Here is an 18,391-nt window from a genome sequence, read left to right as displayed (position 1 = left end):
ACAATGGATAAGCTGAAGAGAACGTTCTTGAAAAAAATGTTACCGTAAACCAGAACCACCACTATATATGGCCATGGGCAAAGAAAGCACTCATTTCTGGTGCTGAAATTAATGTTCAATCCAGACTTAAATTTTATCATTTTCATTGGTTTACTAGTTGGCTTTGAATTTCCCCCCAAACTAACTGCATCTGACGAAGAGAGCTGTGGTTCTCAAAAGCTGACAATGCATCTGACAAAGAGAACTGTGGTTCTTGAAAGCTTATGCTACAATAAATGCAGAGGAGTTAGCTGTGTTAGTCTGTAGTCGCAAAATAGTAAAGAGTCCAGTAGCACCTTTAAGACTAACCAACTTTATTGTAGCATAAGCTTTCGAGAATCACAGTTCTCTTCGTCAGATGCATGGAGGGTAAGAAGAAACCTATATATCTGACCAGTTTCTTCTTGCCCTCCATGCATCTGACGAAGAGAACTGTGATTCTCGAAAGCTTATGCTACAATAAAGTTGGTTAGTCTTAAAGGTGCTACTGGACTCTTTACTATTTTGCGACTACAGACTAACACAGCTAACTCCTCTGGATCTACCCCCAAACTAAATTTCAGGAGGAGAAATGCTAAGAGGGAGGAACAAGAAATAATGACTGAGACAGGGGCCATTTCCACATGGCTTACCTTTTGCCGGAACACAGCGTCTTCACATGCGAAATCACGCTAGGAAGACACTATTATTGCATGATTTTGCACAACAACATGCTGTTATTGCGTGTTTTCACACAACAACACGCTGTTGTCGCGTGATTTTGCGCGAGAACACGCTGTGTTCCGGCAAAAGGTAAGCCATGTGGAAATGGCCAGGCTCTCCATCCTGCATGCAAACACGGCAAGGGTCTCCCCACAAGCAATCTGGTAAGTCAACAAGGGTGGTGGTGGTGGGAGATAAACACTATTAGGATCCAAGAGACTGCAAAACAAAAGGGTTGAGAAGGAAACATTTAGCAGAAGTTCCCATCTGCAAGAATCCATAAGGAGGAGGTAGGTGGGGGAAGCTGAACAAGAGGTCGTTAAGGCTGGGCTCAAATGTGCTGCTGGCAAGCAATGTACCTGAGAGGTCTTGCTTGTGCCCAATTTTAACTTCATTGCTAAGTGTGCAATATTAGCCGGCACGTGTGCTTGGGCTATGGATCTCTGTTGTCTTAAAATTTGCATGCAAAGTGGCTAAATCCAGTTTAAAGGAGTGGCTGGGCATGTTGAAGATGGCACAGGTATGACCTTTGTACCTACCAACATCACATTTTCATCTTGCAGCATTCAGGATAAAAGCTCTTATCATGGTCAGGAGCAGGGCTTTTTTCTGGGAAAAGAGGTGGTGGAACTCAAGACCGCACAATGACGTTACTTTGGGTCAGCTGGAACAAGGGGGGAGTTTTTTAAAGTTTAAATCGCCCTCGGTGAAAATGGTCACATGGCCGGTGGCCCCGCCCCTTGATCTCCAGACAGGGGAGTTTAGATTGCCCTCCACACTGTTTGGCAGCACAGAGGGCAATCTAAACTCCCCTCTGTCTGGAGATCAGGGGGCGGGGCTACTGGCCATGTGACCATTATTAAGAGGTGCCAGAACTCCGTTCCACCGCATTCCCACTGAAAAAAAGCCCTGGTCGGGAGTGAAGCAAAAGGGAATCTTCCACCATCCCCTTGCTGAATTAAGATCTGCTAGTTAATATTCCTTTAATAAACCCTTCCTATCTGACTATAGACCTTTGGATGCCCAAGGCCAATGCATGAGTCCAATAAATGACTAATTAATGACTCCAGGTACGAATTTTCAAAATCTGGAATATAAACATTTGGATTAATATGAGTTCATTAGATATAAAGAATGAAAATGACCTTGAAGACACTTGTTTGAAGTGGAATAATGGACAAAGATAGGCCTGACCTGACCTAGCTAGAAATCTGTAAGCCCAGTTCTCCTGTGCATATCAAGCTTAGTAATAACAATGTGGTCGCCCTAAGTCAGCTATGACGTGAGGGCTCTCTCCACCACCATATAATACCCACTTGTATACACAATAGTTGGACTTTAAAACACTTTACCATCACTTTGTCAATCCCATTAAGATTCATTTTCAGATGCCAGATGAAAACGGGCAAAGATACATTTGGGGAAATCAAAGCACCGGCAGATCTTTCACTCCTGTCCCACATTTAATAAGAAGACTAGAAAACTAGAAAAGTTGTTGAGCTCTAATTTGTAACTGTCACTTGGATGCGTTTCATATTTTTTAATTACCGTTCTGTTGCTACTACAGCTGTAAGAAATGCACATTCTCATGAATCACAAAAGTGGGAAAGACCTGAAGAGCATTCATATCAATTTTTCAGTGAAACCCCAATCTTCTAAAACCGAGAACTGGATTATTTAGAAGAACTGGGTTGGATCCCGACTAAATTTTACACTAGTGGAAGGGGAGCTGTAATTTCCACCAATTCCTACTTCCTGGTGTAGACTCCCAATTTGCCCCTTGTGCAATTCCTGCAGATTTGTGGCATTTTGTAAATGGATGGAGTCTCAAAGAGGAATCCGGCAGCCTTCCGTGAGTATCACACTATTTTTAGATTGTGAGGAAACAGCCCTTGTTCTCTAGGAGCAGCATTTCAAGGAGATCAGTGGACTGCAGAATGTGTGTTGGTGGGAGGAAGGCGTGAAATTTCTGTTCCATTGATGGAAGTGCCTTCGGCTAGTGGAAAATTTAGTTTGGATCAAGCCTATTGGGTTGGTGTCTATCAGCTTTCCTACTGGCTCTTGACCCCTGAAAAGTCTATGTTGAGGACTGTGTACTTTGCCTGGACAAAAAGCCACATGGGACAGGGCTGCAATAAGGAGGAGAATCCCATAACATTGCCTGTCCTCCTTCCACCTAGGGTTGTCAGACGTCTAGTATTCACTCAAACAGTCCGGTATTTGGAGGATTGTCCGAGAAAAAGGTTCCCAAAATATCAGACACTTCCTCCTTGCTTCTCTGTGGCCTCCACAGCACTCCTGCAGCTGCGCAGCCCCAACAGGAGCAGCCAGCCAGCCTGGGGAGCCTCTGTGACACTCCTGCCACCCTCTTGTGACTGCGCAGCCCCAGCCGGCACATGCAGCCACAAGAGCAGCCAGCCAGCCAGGGCAGGCTTCGTGGTAGTCCTGCAGGTGTGCGGCCCTGGCAAGAGTGGCCAGCCAGCATGGACAGCCTCTGTAGTGCTCATGTGAGATCACATGACAGCATGTTACAAGATCAGCTGCCATCTTGACAGTTGCCTAGCAACCACAGGATGTGTTGGTGGTGGGGTTAGAAGCTGGAGGAGAAAACAGGGACCTTCCAATTTGTTCTTGTGGTTTTGAGCCTACTTAAGCATTCTCCAAAAACAATGGTTAATGGGAAAATGAAAATACGATATAAAACAACATTGTAAGAACTACAAAAATGAATAATTAACATTAACCAGACTAGAGCTGCGCACAAAGTATGGCACAAAAGGAACTCAGATGGATTCTGTTTAGGGTAACTGACTGAGTGCTGGCAACCAACAGGAGATTTAGCAGGGTAAGGTCAGGCAAATAGGTGTTGCCCCAACACCATGAGTTCAGTTCCAGGTTCACTTTGGAAGTGACATCATCATGACAGTGTGACTCTCTAGGAGGCTCCTGAAACGCTATCATTTTACCATAGAGTTTGGGGCTCATTGTGGAACATTGTGCCAACATGATGATATCACTTTTGGGTTTGGGCTAGACATGGCATTGTGGCATCAGGGCAATGCCTATTCCTCCTCCCATAACAGGAGACTTGGCCGCCCCAATTCTATTGCAGATGTATATTCTGCTGATTAAAGCTAGTCCAAACGGCTCCAAAGACTGAGCTGTTGTCTAGTGGTAACAGAACTGGTTAGATCTGGCAGGTTTGGATTCTAATAAATTCCTGCCATGAATTCACTGGGCAGCCTTGAATTAAGTCAGCAGGTTGGATCCGACCAGCTTTTCTGATCATTATCACCTAATTCCACCATATACTCTACAGCCCCTGTAGGGCTGCCAGGTTCACACTGGGGACGGAGGAACCCCTGCTTCCACCCCCTGCCCCCACCACCACTCACCTGGCCGGGAGGGGGGGGATGTGTCATTGCACTGCTCAGGGGGCAAGCGCATGATGGGCGTGCGCACAAGGGGACAAAAAAGGTGAGTGCTAGGGCCCCCCTCCTGCTGGGAGGGTCAGGGGACCTGGCAACTCTAAGCTCTTGTCCCACATGGCCTTTGTCCTCATACATCCCACAGTTCCTGGCATATCATCTTGGTAGTCAAATGGGGCCCCTCCTCCCTCTTTTCCCAGAAGAAAAGCTGGTTGGATCCAATCTACTGCCTCTCAGCTGCAGTCCTTCTGGGAAATGGAAATGGTAGCCGTGTACCTGACAAAGTTATTCCGAGGCTCCAAGCCAAAGACATTCAAAAGCACTGTAAGGTTACCAACTGCACTGGAGAAAGATGCCCTGTTCCTTTAAGAGAGGCTTAATGTGTGGAAATAGAAGGTTTTAATGGAATGGAGGTCAATAACATCACCTGGTAAACAGCATCCCATTGTCTTTCTCTTAAAGGGACAGGGCATTCTTTTTCTTTAGGCAGTTGGCAGCCCTTACAAAGGGTTACATAAACAGTAAGCAGAGGCAGCATAAACACCCAACAGGCTAAGCCAAAAAAAATCCATATAAGCAAAAACCCAACAGCAAAAGGAGCTTGGGTGGAAATAAGTTCCCTGCCTCAAACTCTGAGTCCCCTCATAGCCAGAGCATTTTCTTTCTTGAGAGATGGTTGCTGTCATTGGAAAGCACAACCACACGAGAGGCAGCAGCTGAAATCACACCCAGAGAGAGGAAAATATATAACTCAAAATGTCCTTTTGCTGCTCCGAATGCCCCTTTCTTCAGACACCCCTTCCCCTCTCCTTCCCCCTCTTGTGCTGCTATACAAGCCATTGTGAACTCGCAGTCCAACAATGCCACCCACCTGTTAGCGTCAATCATCTCCTTCCCCAGACAGGGCGAGTGCTCTCTTTTTCACTGCTGCGGGCAAAATTCCCTGTCAAAAACAGAAGCTGCCAACTCAACGCCCAGCTGATCTGCCAGAGGTGGCCGAGAGGCTGTTGTCAGCTCCGCTACTGAACCCATCAGCCCTGAACAAAGAGAACTGCTAAGCAAAACTCTATTGTGTCACCCTCTAGGCACTGCGTTGACTGTCCCCAATGCCAGTTCTGTGGGATTTTTCTCCCTGGAAGGGAGAACGTTCAGCACCCAGCTGCACATGAGCAGACACCTTGATAGCCAGCAGTGAGGTTCCAAACCTTCTAGAGAAATTCTTCTAGGTTTTCTCTCAAAATTCCTGGGGAGATTTGCTTGTAAATGAGCCCCTCCCTAGCTTAGTAGAGGAAATGCTGGGAGATCCATGAATGGATTTTCCTATGTATTTTTTTCTTTTACAGCCCAAAAGACAAATAAGTGGGTACTAGATTAAATCAAGCCTGAATTCTCCCTAGAAGCTAAAATGACAAAACCGAGGCTATCGTACTTTGGTCGCATCATGAGAAGACAAGATTCTCTGGGAAAGTCAATAATGCTGGGAAAAGTGGAAGGCAGTAGGAAAAGAGGAAGACCTAAAATGAGATGGCTGGACTCAATAAAGGAAGCCACATCCTCCAGTTTGCAGGATCTGAGCAAATCTGTTAATGATAGGATGTTCTGGAGGTCTTTCATTCATAGGTTCACCATAGGTCAGAGGCGACTTGACGGCACATAACGCACACAACAACAACTTTAGAAGCCCCTGATAAAATGACTTTAGGGTATAGAGGGTTAGCTCTTCCGTCCTTGCTTATTTCAGCCCCCCCCCCGCAAGAATACATGGCCCACAGTTAGGAATCATAAGACAGGGCCACTGAGCACCTGAGGGGGATTACAGGAACAAAATTAAAGGGGCTCTGTTCACACTATCAGCCTGTAGAGCCAGGAAAATCATACAATTTGCTTGTATATGATGTTTTGATTATACCTGAGTGGTTTGGGGGAATCCAAACCTAGGGAATGGGGCACAGGAGAGAAAGGGGTCACTCTAGGGTTATCAGCCTTCAAGTGGGACCTTGAGATCTCCCAGATCTCAAGGTCCGATGGTCTTGGGTCAGCCACTCCTCTCAGCTCCAGCTCCTCAGCTGTATTGCGGGGATAATAATAACACTCAGGGCTTTTTTCTGGGAAAAGAGGTGGTGGAACTCACTGGTGGAACACAAGACCGCACAATGATGTCACTTTGGGTCAGCTGGAACAAGGGGGGAGTTTTTTAAAGTTTAAATTGCCCTTGGAGAAAATGGTCACATGGCCAGTGGCCCTGCCCCTTGATCTCCAGACAGAAGGGAATTTAGATTGCCCTCTGTGCTGCCGAGTGGTGCAGAGGGCAATCTAAACTCCCCTCTGTCTGGAGATCAGGGGCGGGGCCACCGGCCATGTGACCCTTTTTAAGAGGTGCCGGATCTCCGTTCCACCACATTCCCGCAGAAAAAAAGCCCTGATAACACTAACTTGTTCTCCGCTCTCATTGGGGAAGTAATCTGTCTAGAAGAGTGGTATATAAGCACAGTCGTTGTTTGTTGTTATCATCACCACCATCATCATCATTAACCCTTGCTAAGGGTGGGGGGTGGGTGGGAAATCCATAACTGTTTAATCACTTGTCGCTTGCAAAGTAGGGGTGGGCAAACTGGGTCTATCTGGAAGCCTTTTCCTTCCAGTCTGGCTTACTTCCAGTACTGGAGCCAAGCTGAGAGAAAAATGTTCTGAAAAACGGGAGTGCAAGTGAGGCAACTGCAGGGTTTAGCAGCTCCCCTAAGAAGCAGGCTCTGTTTCTTCTGCCAATCGATACACTCGATTGCCGTGTCTATGTTGATTCCACCTCCCAGTTCCAAGGTGAAGGCAGGCTGATCTGATGGCCATAGACACATCCCGCTCCTCCTGGTTAAACATCAGTAAAATGGAAACAACTATGACATCCGCGCATTTTGGCACTTTGGCACAAAACTGGAAGCATGAGAAATGGGATTGAAAATTGGATACAAAAATTGCTGTACATGGCAGAAATGGTCAAAATGACGAGAAAGTGGAGAGAACAGAATCCAGAAGAATTTTTTAATGACTGGGGGAAACTAAAACAGTATTTGGAAAAGAAGCGGGACGTAAAGGGAGAATTATGGTTGTTAGATAACTATTAATTTTGCAGAAACGAAGAGATACTGATCTTTACAAGAGAAGAGAGGAGCTAAGTTAGAAATATAATGTAACTGATAGTTTGATGTTAGGTTTTGCTTAATCCAATATATATTATCTATCTTAGTAGTGTATTAAGACAGTCAAGAATAGAACAGGGGATATAAGTAGTAGATTTAGACAGCGGGTTGGAAAACTGTTGGAAGTCTTAGATTAAGGGGGGGGAAAGGGTGGGAGAACATGGAAATGAGGGTTTCAATTGAAAATTTGTAATATTAATTTTTTACTCTCCCAATAAAAATTTCTTATGATAAAAAAAGAAATGGGATAAAGCAGAAACTGTGAGCAAGTGGAGAGGTTTTTTTCATCATAGAGCCAAGCTACAAGTGACGAATGACACTCGAACGGCAAGTGAACAGACTCACGTGTATTCCTCCCTGTTCACTTGCGCTCCACTTGCGCTCCGCTTGATCACTATATCTTTTTCTTCTTTCAGTGGACTACGTGATCAAGTGGAGCGCAAACGGAGGGCAAGTGAACAGGGAGGAATACTCATGAGCCTGTTCACTTGCCGTTCGAGTGTCATTCGTCACTTGTAGCTTGGCCCTGAGATCCTGCATAGCCACCACCAGTCTGAGTCGACAGTACTGACTATGATGGACCAAGAGTTTGATTCAGTAATGGCAGCTGTGCGTGTCCATGTATGTTCAAGGCCCACACCACTTGCATCTTTTTCTTGTCTTTCAGTGGACAAGCAGAGATGCAGACATCCACTGACGCTTTCTTTGATGTGGGATGGTATATCCTGACTGTTATCGAAGGCTTATACTGTATTGGAATTGAATGGTCTAGCTGTTTTGCTGCTACAAACTAACAGGGCAAACTCCTTTGAAGCCAACTGATCCACACACCAAAAGGAGATGTTTACATTTACTAGCAAAGGAATGTTTTGGTTGCACCCTCCCTCTCCCCCCCTAACTGCATCTTCTCTCTCCTCCCCTCCTCCCCCCTCCTCTTCTATATTTGACCAGTTTCTGTGCCATGCATCTGACGAAGAGAACTTGATTCTCGAAAGCTTATGCTACAATAAAATTGGTTAGTCTTACAAGGTGCTACTGGACTCTTTTTGATTTTGCTACCACAGATTAACACAGCTAACTCCTCTGCATCCTGACTGTTGTGGAATCTTAAGAATTCCAGACATTCTGCCCTCTGGGAGAGAGTCAAAGGCCAAGCAGAATTATCCAGGAAGAGGCTAAATGTCTTCTGATTGCTTCTCTTTTGATGCATGTTAATAAATGAAGTTTAGGCATTCTGGATTGTCACTAAAGAGTCTATACGTTGAATGCATTAGGAAAACATTAGGGTAAATTCAGGTGTAATATTTTTAGAACAGCAAGTTTGAAAGTCACACAAACACATTCAGTACACACCACACATTTTCCTCTCTTAAGGCAAAACCTTTTAAAAGATCAGTTGTGACATTTTCCAGCAAGGGTCTGTTTCATCTACTGTGAAAAGCTTTCAGTGGATGGCGCCAATTGGCTAACACCTGTGCAGTTATCAATGCCCAGTCCCCAATCTGTAGAATTTTTTTTTGCAGTTGTTTTGGGGGAAAAGTTTATGGATTTGTAAGAATAAGACAAACACTGGCTGCATAAATGAATAAAGAAATAGATGTTGCTTAAAAAGAAAAACAAAAGGTGGCCTGCTTGAAGCATGGAGACACGGAACAGTCCAGTGGCAGAATCAGCGTTTGACTGCTTGATATGATATCATGCAAGTTGCAAACCCGTAGTAAAGAGTCCAGAAGCACCTTTAAGACTAACCAACTTTATTATAGCATAAGCTTTTAAGATGCATCTGACGATGTCACTTATGCTACAACAAAGTTGCATCTGACGAAGAGAGCTGTGGTTCTCAAAAGCTTATGCTACAATTAAGTTGCATCTGATGAAGACAGCTGTGGTTCTCAAAAGCTTATGCTACAATTAAGTTGCATCTGACGAAGACAGCTGTGGTTCTCGAAAGCTTATGCTACAATAAAGTTGCATCTGACAAAGAGAGCTGTGGTTCTCGAAAGCGTATACTACAATTAAGTTGCATCTGACAAAGAGAGCTGTGGTTCTTGAAAGCATATGCTATGATCAAGTTGCATCTGACGAAGAGAGCTGTGGTTCTTGAAAGCTTATGCTACAATCAAGTTGCATCTGACGAAGAGAGCTGTGGTTCTCGAAAGCGTATGCTACAATCAAGTTGCATCTGACGAAGAGAGCTGTGGTTCTTGAAAGCTTATGCTACAATAAAGTTGGTAAGTCTTAAAGGTGCTACTGGACTCTTTACTATTTTGCAACTACAGACTAACACGGCTAACTCCTCTGGATCTGTGACCATTGCAAAACCAGGCTATCGCTAGGGGTGAAATCCGCACTCTGGCCATTCTTTCTAGACTGCTCCTATCTTCATCTGTAGAAGACCAGCCAGCATTACCCCTCCATAGAAAGCTGAATATCCTTGGTCAGTGATGTCCACTCCACATCCCAACCCCTTCTTTTAACGGCTGGCATATCTGGCGCTAGGAGTTAAGGAATTCGCTGGCACGGCCTCAGCCCTAATCCTCTCCCTTTGCTTTGCAGCAAGATCATTTGGGCCCTGACAATAGGCCGGCGAGGCTGCAGCCGTGTTCATGTGCCTGGCTGGGGCGGGTGGAGGGGGATTCTCATAGATGGGTAAGCAGCAATAATAGCTGGAGGGGAAGTCAATGTGGCAGTTTAAGCAGGGCGGAGGAGCGCTGCCCGTCCGCTGGCTCTCTCAATCAATGGCTGCATGCTTGACTCTCTTCCCTTCACCCCTGCTGGCCGCTGATCAGATTTTATTGTACTGTCAGTCGCCTGGTTCCCTCCATTCAGCCTAGCTTTCCTGGGTCTACAGTCCTGATCCAGGGATCTGGTTCCAAGTTCTGACAGCTTGCCCTGTGACTCTCTCTGAGTCATGGCAGAGGACAATAAATTGAAGGCGGACAAAAATGGAACGGGCAGTTTAAACATTCTAGCTCATCTTTGGAACAACTGGATCTGTGGATTTATTGCCCGCGCATTCCCACTCTTATTATAGACTGTGTGGGTGTTCTGAACCACTGGAAATATGACAGTTCTGCAGCCAGCAACCTGAGTGTACCAAGCAAAGTTGAATTCTGTTGTTTTCAAATAGATCTTATTTTTGATATGATATGTTTGCAAATAGACCATATTTTTATTTCTTCCTCCTTCTCCCCTGTGAATTTATTCTATGATTTAAAAAAAATGTTTTGCATAATTTATTCTGGTTAGATTGTCAGGTTGGGGAGAAAGAACTACTCAGAGTATTGGAGCTCTTAGTTACTACTCTGAGATTTCAGCATGTCGCAACTGGCGTGGTGGCTCGAAACGTACTTTAAAAATACAAAACTGCGTTCCGGGCTGTAATAATGATATACCCAATAGCAAATAGCACTTAACACAACGGTTGTCTGAGGCTTGGCGGCAGTCTTGACAAAGTCCGACAGGTGTCCTTTTAACATAACATAAGCGCAAGACCCATCATATCCCTTTCTGCAATTATGTTATATATGATATGCAACATGACTTGAGATGGGCATGAACAGAAAAAAAATTCGAACATGATGTTCGTTGTTCGTTACCATCCACGAACAGGGACTCATGAACAACCACAAACATGGCCCTGTTCACAAACATATTCGTGGTTGGCTGTTCGTGGGGGCCAGCAGGCTCTCCTCCAGCCATCATCCAAGTTTGGTCAAGATCCCTACTGCACCAGTCCCAGAAACCTGACCTGAGCAGGCACCAGGAAAGGTACCAATAATAAATAATAGCTTGGCCCAGAGCCTGGCAGCAGCCATGGAACTTGAAGGGGTAGATCCCTATCCCACCACACACACACAGAAAATTCAAGCTCCAAAGCACTCTCCCTGTCTCTCTCTCAAAATGCCAACAGCAACTGTCTCTCCCTCTCCACTGTCTGCAAAGTCAGAGCTGGGAGCCCCCCTCCCCCCTGCTCTTTGCTCCCTTGTTGTAACAAATTTGGAGCTCCACGCTTGAAAGGAAGACCTGCCTATCAAGCTCAATTGGGCTTAGATTGGGGTTTCCAGGGCAACAGCAGGAGTCCCGACAGAGTTCCGACAAGTTGCCAAGGGAATTGATTGCAGGTGCCAGACTGCCTGGCTTGACGAACAGCAACGAACGAGGCTTGCAACGACCACCTGTTCATTTAGAACGGGGCCTCACGAACAGCTTGTTCGCGAGCAGCAGATTGGGCTGTTCGTGGCTTCTTTTGGTTCGTATTGCTGTTTGTGCCCATCTCTAAACATGACAAACAGATGTTCTAATGCGCCCAGGGCCGGCTCCAGCATCGCCAGCACCTGAGGCAGCTCAAGGGCTGCTTCTGTGCGTGTGTGCGCACGCGCGCCATACTGTGTGATGATGTCACTGCGTGTGACGTCATCACACAGGGCTGGGTGCACGCGCGGGGGGCCTTCCAGTCCTCCTGTTCAGTTGCTCTGCGGGCCAGGCGCAGCTGGCTGTCCTGGCTGTGCCTGGCCCGCAGAGCGGCTGAATGGGAGGCTGCCCGCTTAGCTTCCCCACGCTGCTGCCGCCAGCACATGATCCTGGCTGGTGGCGGCGGCGGCGGCAGCTCTGTGGCGTGTGCCCCTGCCCCCGGGCCAGTGCCCCTCCAGCGTGTTAGTGCCCTGAGGCGGCTGCCAGGCTGGCCTCAATGGGCGGGCCGGCCCTGAATGCGTCCTTTAGGACCTGTGCAGTTGGGTTAAATCTTATGCAAGGATGGATTGGTCATTATGGCACCCAGGACCTCTTCTACTGGGTTCATGCCCCCCCTCCCCGGCCAGGGCAGTCAAGTGGCAAAGGGGCCCACCCAGGGAAGGTGGCACCCAGGCAGTGGAAGGCAGTGCCCAGCTGGCCTGAGCCCATCCAGGCGACGTAGCACTCAGCCAGCTTTGCACGTAGCCAGCCTCTTTTTCCTTCCTTCCCTCCTTGGGAGGCAGGGCCCTTTCCCAGGGTCTTTCCCCCCTCCCGCTCTGCCCCTGATCTTATGATTCCATTCTGCCAAAGGAAGTCTCTCCTAGTGGAACGGAATCAAGGGATCCAAGCCCATGTGTTGTTTAATATGCCGCATCGACTTGCATATGTTTTGTTTGCAGCTCCGTATCAAATTTCTGCTGTTTTTCAAATTTCTGCAGATCCTTTCCCTATTGTTTTGTGTATTGAATGTCCCAGTCGCTGATTTATGGACCTACACTGCGTAATCCACCTTGAGTCTCAGGGACAAAGGTGGACTGTAAATAGCACGTGTGCATTCATGCATAAATAAATGTTTATAGAATTCCAGTCCGCCTGGCTGAAACAGCAATGTGGGATTACACGTGAAAAGTGGGTATGTAATAGGGGTGTCAGCTCCAGGTCAGCTCCTGCGCTCCGCAGCAGCCTCGATCCAGGCCAAAATGGGCCTGATCCCAGTGGCTGCTGCGCACGGGAGCATGCAGCACCACGGGAAGCGCGCACAGAAGGTGCGCACCCCCCCTGGTTAGGTAAGTGGGGGTGGGGTGTGGGGAGCTGGGGCAGGGGATCCCCCGCCCCCACTGAGGGTCTGGCATCCCTAGAGTGGATGAATCATTTAATCCCTCCCTATTAGATGTTCTACTACCACCCCGTTTTTAACAGTTTCATTGCACCTGGAAATTCCACCGATATTACCTACAGGTTTTTATCCAAGTGAAGCTAAGCAAATGGCTATATCATGGTTGCTGCCATTTTGATATTTATTCTATTATGTTAATTAACTAAGAATTTTAAATGGTTTACAAATTTTATAAATGTTATGGGTGATTGTATTTATTGCTGTTGTGACTGTGTTTTAAATGATGTAATTCACCCTGAGCCTGCTTGTGGGGAGGGCGGAATAGAAATTCAATGACATAAATAAATAAATAAATAAATAAATAAATAAATAAATAAATAAATTTTAAAAATCAAAAGCCAAAAAGGTGTGAAGGGGTGAGGTTATGTTTCCTCCCCCTCCCCTCAGTCCTGTTATCTCCTTGATGCTTGCAATGCTCTTAGACTCCTGCGCAAGGGCTAATTGGCCTTACATTGTGTCGATTTTGAATTTTAACAAGTATCTCTGGAGATCTGGGAAACTTGGTTTGCAGGCAGTGGTGGTAAAGAAGCAGCCTTTGAGATGCCTGCCTGGTGGCTAAAGCCATTTTAACTCTTTCTAATGAGCCGAAGTCCATATGTGGCCAGAATTATTGGCACTGGAAACTCAGGAGAAGCGGGAAGGCTCCTTCCCGTCCTTCCAAAGTGGTACCCGAATTTAAGACAAAGCCATTGTGGTTTGGTATATTTGGTGGAGGGAGGGGGAGGCGGCTGGGGGTGGAGGGGGGAGAGTCATGTCTGAAGGAATGTAGGGATTCTATTCCTGGTTCAAAAATGCAAAGACGGTTCCCCGAGTGACAACTGGCAGTAATATTTTGGGATGGGGCAGCGGAGGAGGGAGTCTGCCTTTGAGCAGGCAACTGTGAGAGTAGCCCGGCCTTGGGAGAGGGGACGGAATCTCACAACCATTTTGGAATGTTAAAGAGCTAGTGTGAGTACAATGGGGGGGGGCGCTCTACGAAAAGGCGCTCCCAAAGTGAAAATCGTACGCTATTGCTATAAGTATGACCCTACCGGGCATTTCCTTTGTTGTTTCGTATGTCAATTGTACTGGATTACTATTAGTTTTTAAATCTGCAAGTTTGCATGTTTATACCCATGATATGTTTATTGAAATGTCTGATATTGGCTGTACTGACTCCCACGGCGTAATCTGCCTTGAGTCTCAGTGAGAAAGCCTGACTATAAATAACATGAATAAGTAAATAAACAAACAAACAAACAAACAATCACCAACCTCACAGGTCCAGAAGAGTTAGCCGTGTTAGTCTGTAGTTGCAAAATAGTAAAGAGTCCAGTAGCACCTTTAAGACTAACCAGCTTTACTGCAGCATAAGCTTTCGAGAATCACAGCTCTCTTCGTCAGATGCATTTGATGAAGAGAGCTGTGGTTCTCAAAAGCTTATGCTACTGTAAAGTCGGTTAGTCTTAAAGGTGCTACTAGACTCTACTATTTTGCAACCTCACAGGGTGATTGTTATGGGGATAATAATAACATACTTTGTAAACTGCTCTGAGTGGGTATTAAGTTGTCCTGAAGGGCGGTATAAAAATCAAATGTTGTTGTTGTTGTTATTATTAAACAAATAAATAGATTTATACCTGGAAATGTTCCTGCTTGTCCAAAAAGCCTAAAGGAGGCAGCCTCTTTCCCCCACCTGAGTCTTACGTTAGAAGTCCATATAACAACCACTATCAACACAGAGCACTTCTTATTTGTGACTTTGTCTAGTTTGGGCTGTCATGAAATTATTACAGGCTTTAAAAAAAAAAAACCAACAGCCACAGCAAGAAAGCCAGCAGAAGCACAGATGCATGGGCTGTATGTCTGATGCAAGATCCCTTAAATGAATGAGGAATGAGATACATGTACTACTGTTATGTTGCTCCCATTCATTACAACGGAGCTTGCTCAGAAGAATCTCTGGGGGGATTGTGGTTGCGGTGGGGTTGAGATGAAATACCATGCCTTTTAAAGGCAGGCCTGTTATCTCTGTGAAGTGGCCCTCAAACATGAAGTTGAAGTTGATTCTCAGTTCCTTATTTGCAGTTCCTAGTTCCTTATTTGGAAAGCCAAACACAAATATTAGGGGGGATTGAAAAGCTCTGCACCCCAAAATAAAGTTTGTAGGGGCACATATCATACACCTCTAGATTCAGCAGACTCAGCTCTTTAAGTGGACCGATACTGGGTCATCTTACAAAGCCCAGGTCTTGAAGTTAACAGCTTCAAATTAGGGTGCCCCCAGAACAAATCAAGAAGAAGAAAGGGGGGAAGCCGGTGTTAACTCAAGAACTGGTCTTCGTAGGATGACCCAGTGTAAATCCACTTAGAGGGCTGAGTATTTCCCCTAATATTTGTGTTTGGATTTGCGGATAAGGAACTGGGAACTGCGAATAAGGAACTGGGAACTGGGAACTGGAACCAACTTCAGCTTCGTCCCTCAAACTGATCTCTCTGTGCAGATCTGTATAGCTTGTCTCCAGGGTGAAAAATCAAAGCACACGGTACAGAAGGATGTGAAATATCGGTGTGTAAATATCACATAAACCACTTACCGCCTACAAATAATAAACGATGGATATGTTCCAGCAGGGTTTGAAATTATGTTAACAATGCCATTAGTAGTCATTAATAACTAATTAGTAGTCATTAGTGGCTGCTAATGACTAATTAGTAGTCATTAAAGACCGCTAATGACTGCTTCTTGAATTCAACGACTACTGCCTGAATTCCTTGCAGATTTACTTCTGGAATAATTTATTGCTTTGACTCCTTGAAAATGGGAGTTGAACACAATCCGTGTTGAATGGTTTATCCTTGTTGAAATAATTTTTAAATATATTATCTGGATACATGTGAATTTTTATAAGCATTGTCAGAAATTTGGGAGCTTAGATCATTTGAACTGTATCTAGAATTCTGGTGCACTGTTGTATCATTGGCAACTAATGGCGTATTGCATCACAATTGTTGGAAAGTGTTGCCAGCTCTGAGTTGGGAAATTCCTGAAAATTTGGGGCTGGAGCCTGGGAAGGGTAGGATTTGGGGACAGGAGGAACCTCAGTGAGGCATAATGCCATAGAATCCACCCTCCAAAGCTGCCATTTTCTCCAGGATGTGAAGGTACAACGCAGAACATAAGCAAATCAGTGAGAGTCTTTTTACACAAGACATCTTACATGGGGATGGTCAAGTGTAGGAAGATGCAATGTTAGCCGGGAAGCACAGTTTAAAAAGACAGAGCTGGAGGAGATTGCTCCTCAGAGGGTTTGTTAATTTCATCTTTGCCTCCTGGTAGGCTCTGTCAATTTCATCTCTCTACAGGAGGGTAGTTTAAAAAGACAGAGCCGGCAGAGATCAATCCTCCCCTTTGGGCAGGCAAAGATGAAATTAACAAACCCTCTGAGGAGCGATCTCCTCCGACTCTGTCTTTTTAAACTACGCTTCCTGGCTAACATTGCATCTCCCTACATTTGAGCGTCCCCATGTAAGATGTCTCGTGTAGAGAGACTCTGAGACTCAAGGTGCAGAGGTAGGAATCAGCTTGCGGAGGGACAATGCTCGCTGATTACATTTTGCATCGTACCTCTGCATCTTGACTCCAACCGGCCCTTCTTTGTAACACCCCATCTGACGAAGTCAGTTTTGACTTCTAAATCCTGGAAAATGTTGTTGTTCTTTAAAGTGCTACTGGACTCTAATTTTGTTCTGGACAAAAAGCAGCTGTGTGTGGGGGGGGGTTTGGATTAGGACTGTCCTGTCGGGGCAGGCGAGGGATAGCTCTTTCCCCAGAGGCGGTGCTCAGGCCAAGCCCCCAAGAGAGTGCTTGGAACGGCACAATGGAGAGTGATGTCAGGGGATTATCAAAAAGAAAACGACAGCAAACCAACGCTGGATCAGAGTCGGCTGTCATAAAAGCCAAACGTTCCAGGCACCAGGAAACAAAACGGTCAGCCTTACAAATAGCGTCCTTGTCAGTGGTGTGGCAAGAGATGGCCGTGGCCTCCTGGACGCCACCTGATGTGTCCAAGCAGGGATTGCCAACCTCCAGATGGGGCCTGGAGCTCTCCCAGAATCCAAGTGATTTCCAGAGATCAGTTTCCCTGGAGAAAATCAGCAAATATACGGAGCAACATGGTAAGTATTAGTACCAACGAAAACTAGTCTCCCGTGTAACAACAATGTCTCCCTATTTTATTTTACATTAAATATGTGATTCAACAAGAAGCTATACCACATATAACAGTCATTGAAAAATATTCATACAGGCATTGTACAAGCTCAAAAATCAATACATAAAGTGTCCAGTGCTCCAAGTGCTATATTGTTATTGCAACAGATATTAAAGTGCAAATGCTTTCTAGCACCATATGTACACTAGTCCTTCCATCCAAAGTCAAGCTCGCCTTGTATTCCGACTGAAATCGGGTATAGTCTGTAGGCTCATTCCAATAAACTGCGTAAGTCACAGATTACAAGTAAACCCTTGGTGTATTCTCCATACTAATCATTAACTATATGTGGTATAGCTTCTTGTTGAATCACATATTTAATGTAAAATAAACTAGGGAGACATTGTTGTTACGCGGGAGACTAGTTTTCGTTGGTACTTCCCTGGAGAAAATGGCATTTTTGGAGGGTGAAGTTTATAGCATTACTTTGCTTTGCTTTGTTTATACCCCACCTTTCTCCCCGATGGATACCCAAAGTAGCTTACATCATTCTGCTCACAACCCTCCTGTGAGGTAGGGTAGGCCGAGAGTGTGTGACTGGCCCAAGGTCACCCACTAAGCTTCCATAGCAAAGCAGGGAATCGAACTGTGTCAGCCAGATCCTAGTCTGTCACTCTGACCACTATACCATGGTGTCCTGCCGAAGTCCTTCCCCTATCCAAACCCTGCTATCTCTATGCTCCATCCCCAAATCTCCGAGAGAGGTCACTTCTGGGTTTTTCCAGGAAGCGATGTCACACCGTTGCCACCGGTACTCCACCCCCACAGTCTCCTACTGGTTGCTAGGCCATGCCTAGCAACACTAGTTATGATGTACAATCTAGACAACAGCTAACTAACCTATCAACTGACAATAGGGTAGATCTATAGCTGTTACCAGTCTGAAATCTCTCTCTCTCTCTCCATCTCAGATCAGGAGAACCACTTTGGTGTAGTGGTTAAGAGCGTGGGACTCTAATCTGGAGATCCGGGTTTGATTCCCCACTCTTCCGTCTGAAGCCAGCTGGGTGACTTTGGCTCAGTCACAGCTCTTCTAGAGCTCTCTCAGCCCCATCCACCTCACAGGGTGATTGTTGTAGGGATAACACACTTTGAGAGCCAGTTTCATGTAGTGGTGAAGAGCGGCAGGACTCTAATCCAGAGAAC

The sequence above is a fragment of the Eublepharis macularius genome, chromosome 11, assembly GCF_028583425.1.
Source record: "Eublepharis macularius isolate TG4126 chromosome 11, MPM_Emac_v1.0, whole genome shotgun sequence".
NCBI lineage: Eukaryota > Metazoa > Chordata > Lepidosauria > Squamata > Eublepharidae > Eublepharis > Eublepharis macularius.
This window is presented reverse-complemented; position numbering follows the sequence as displayed.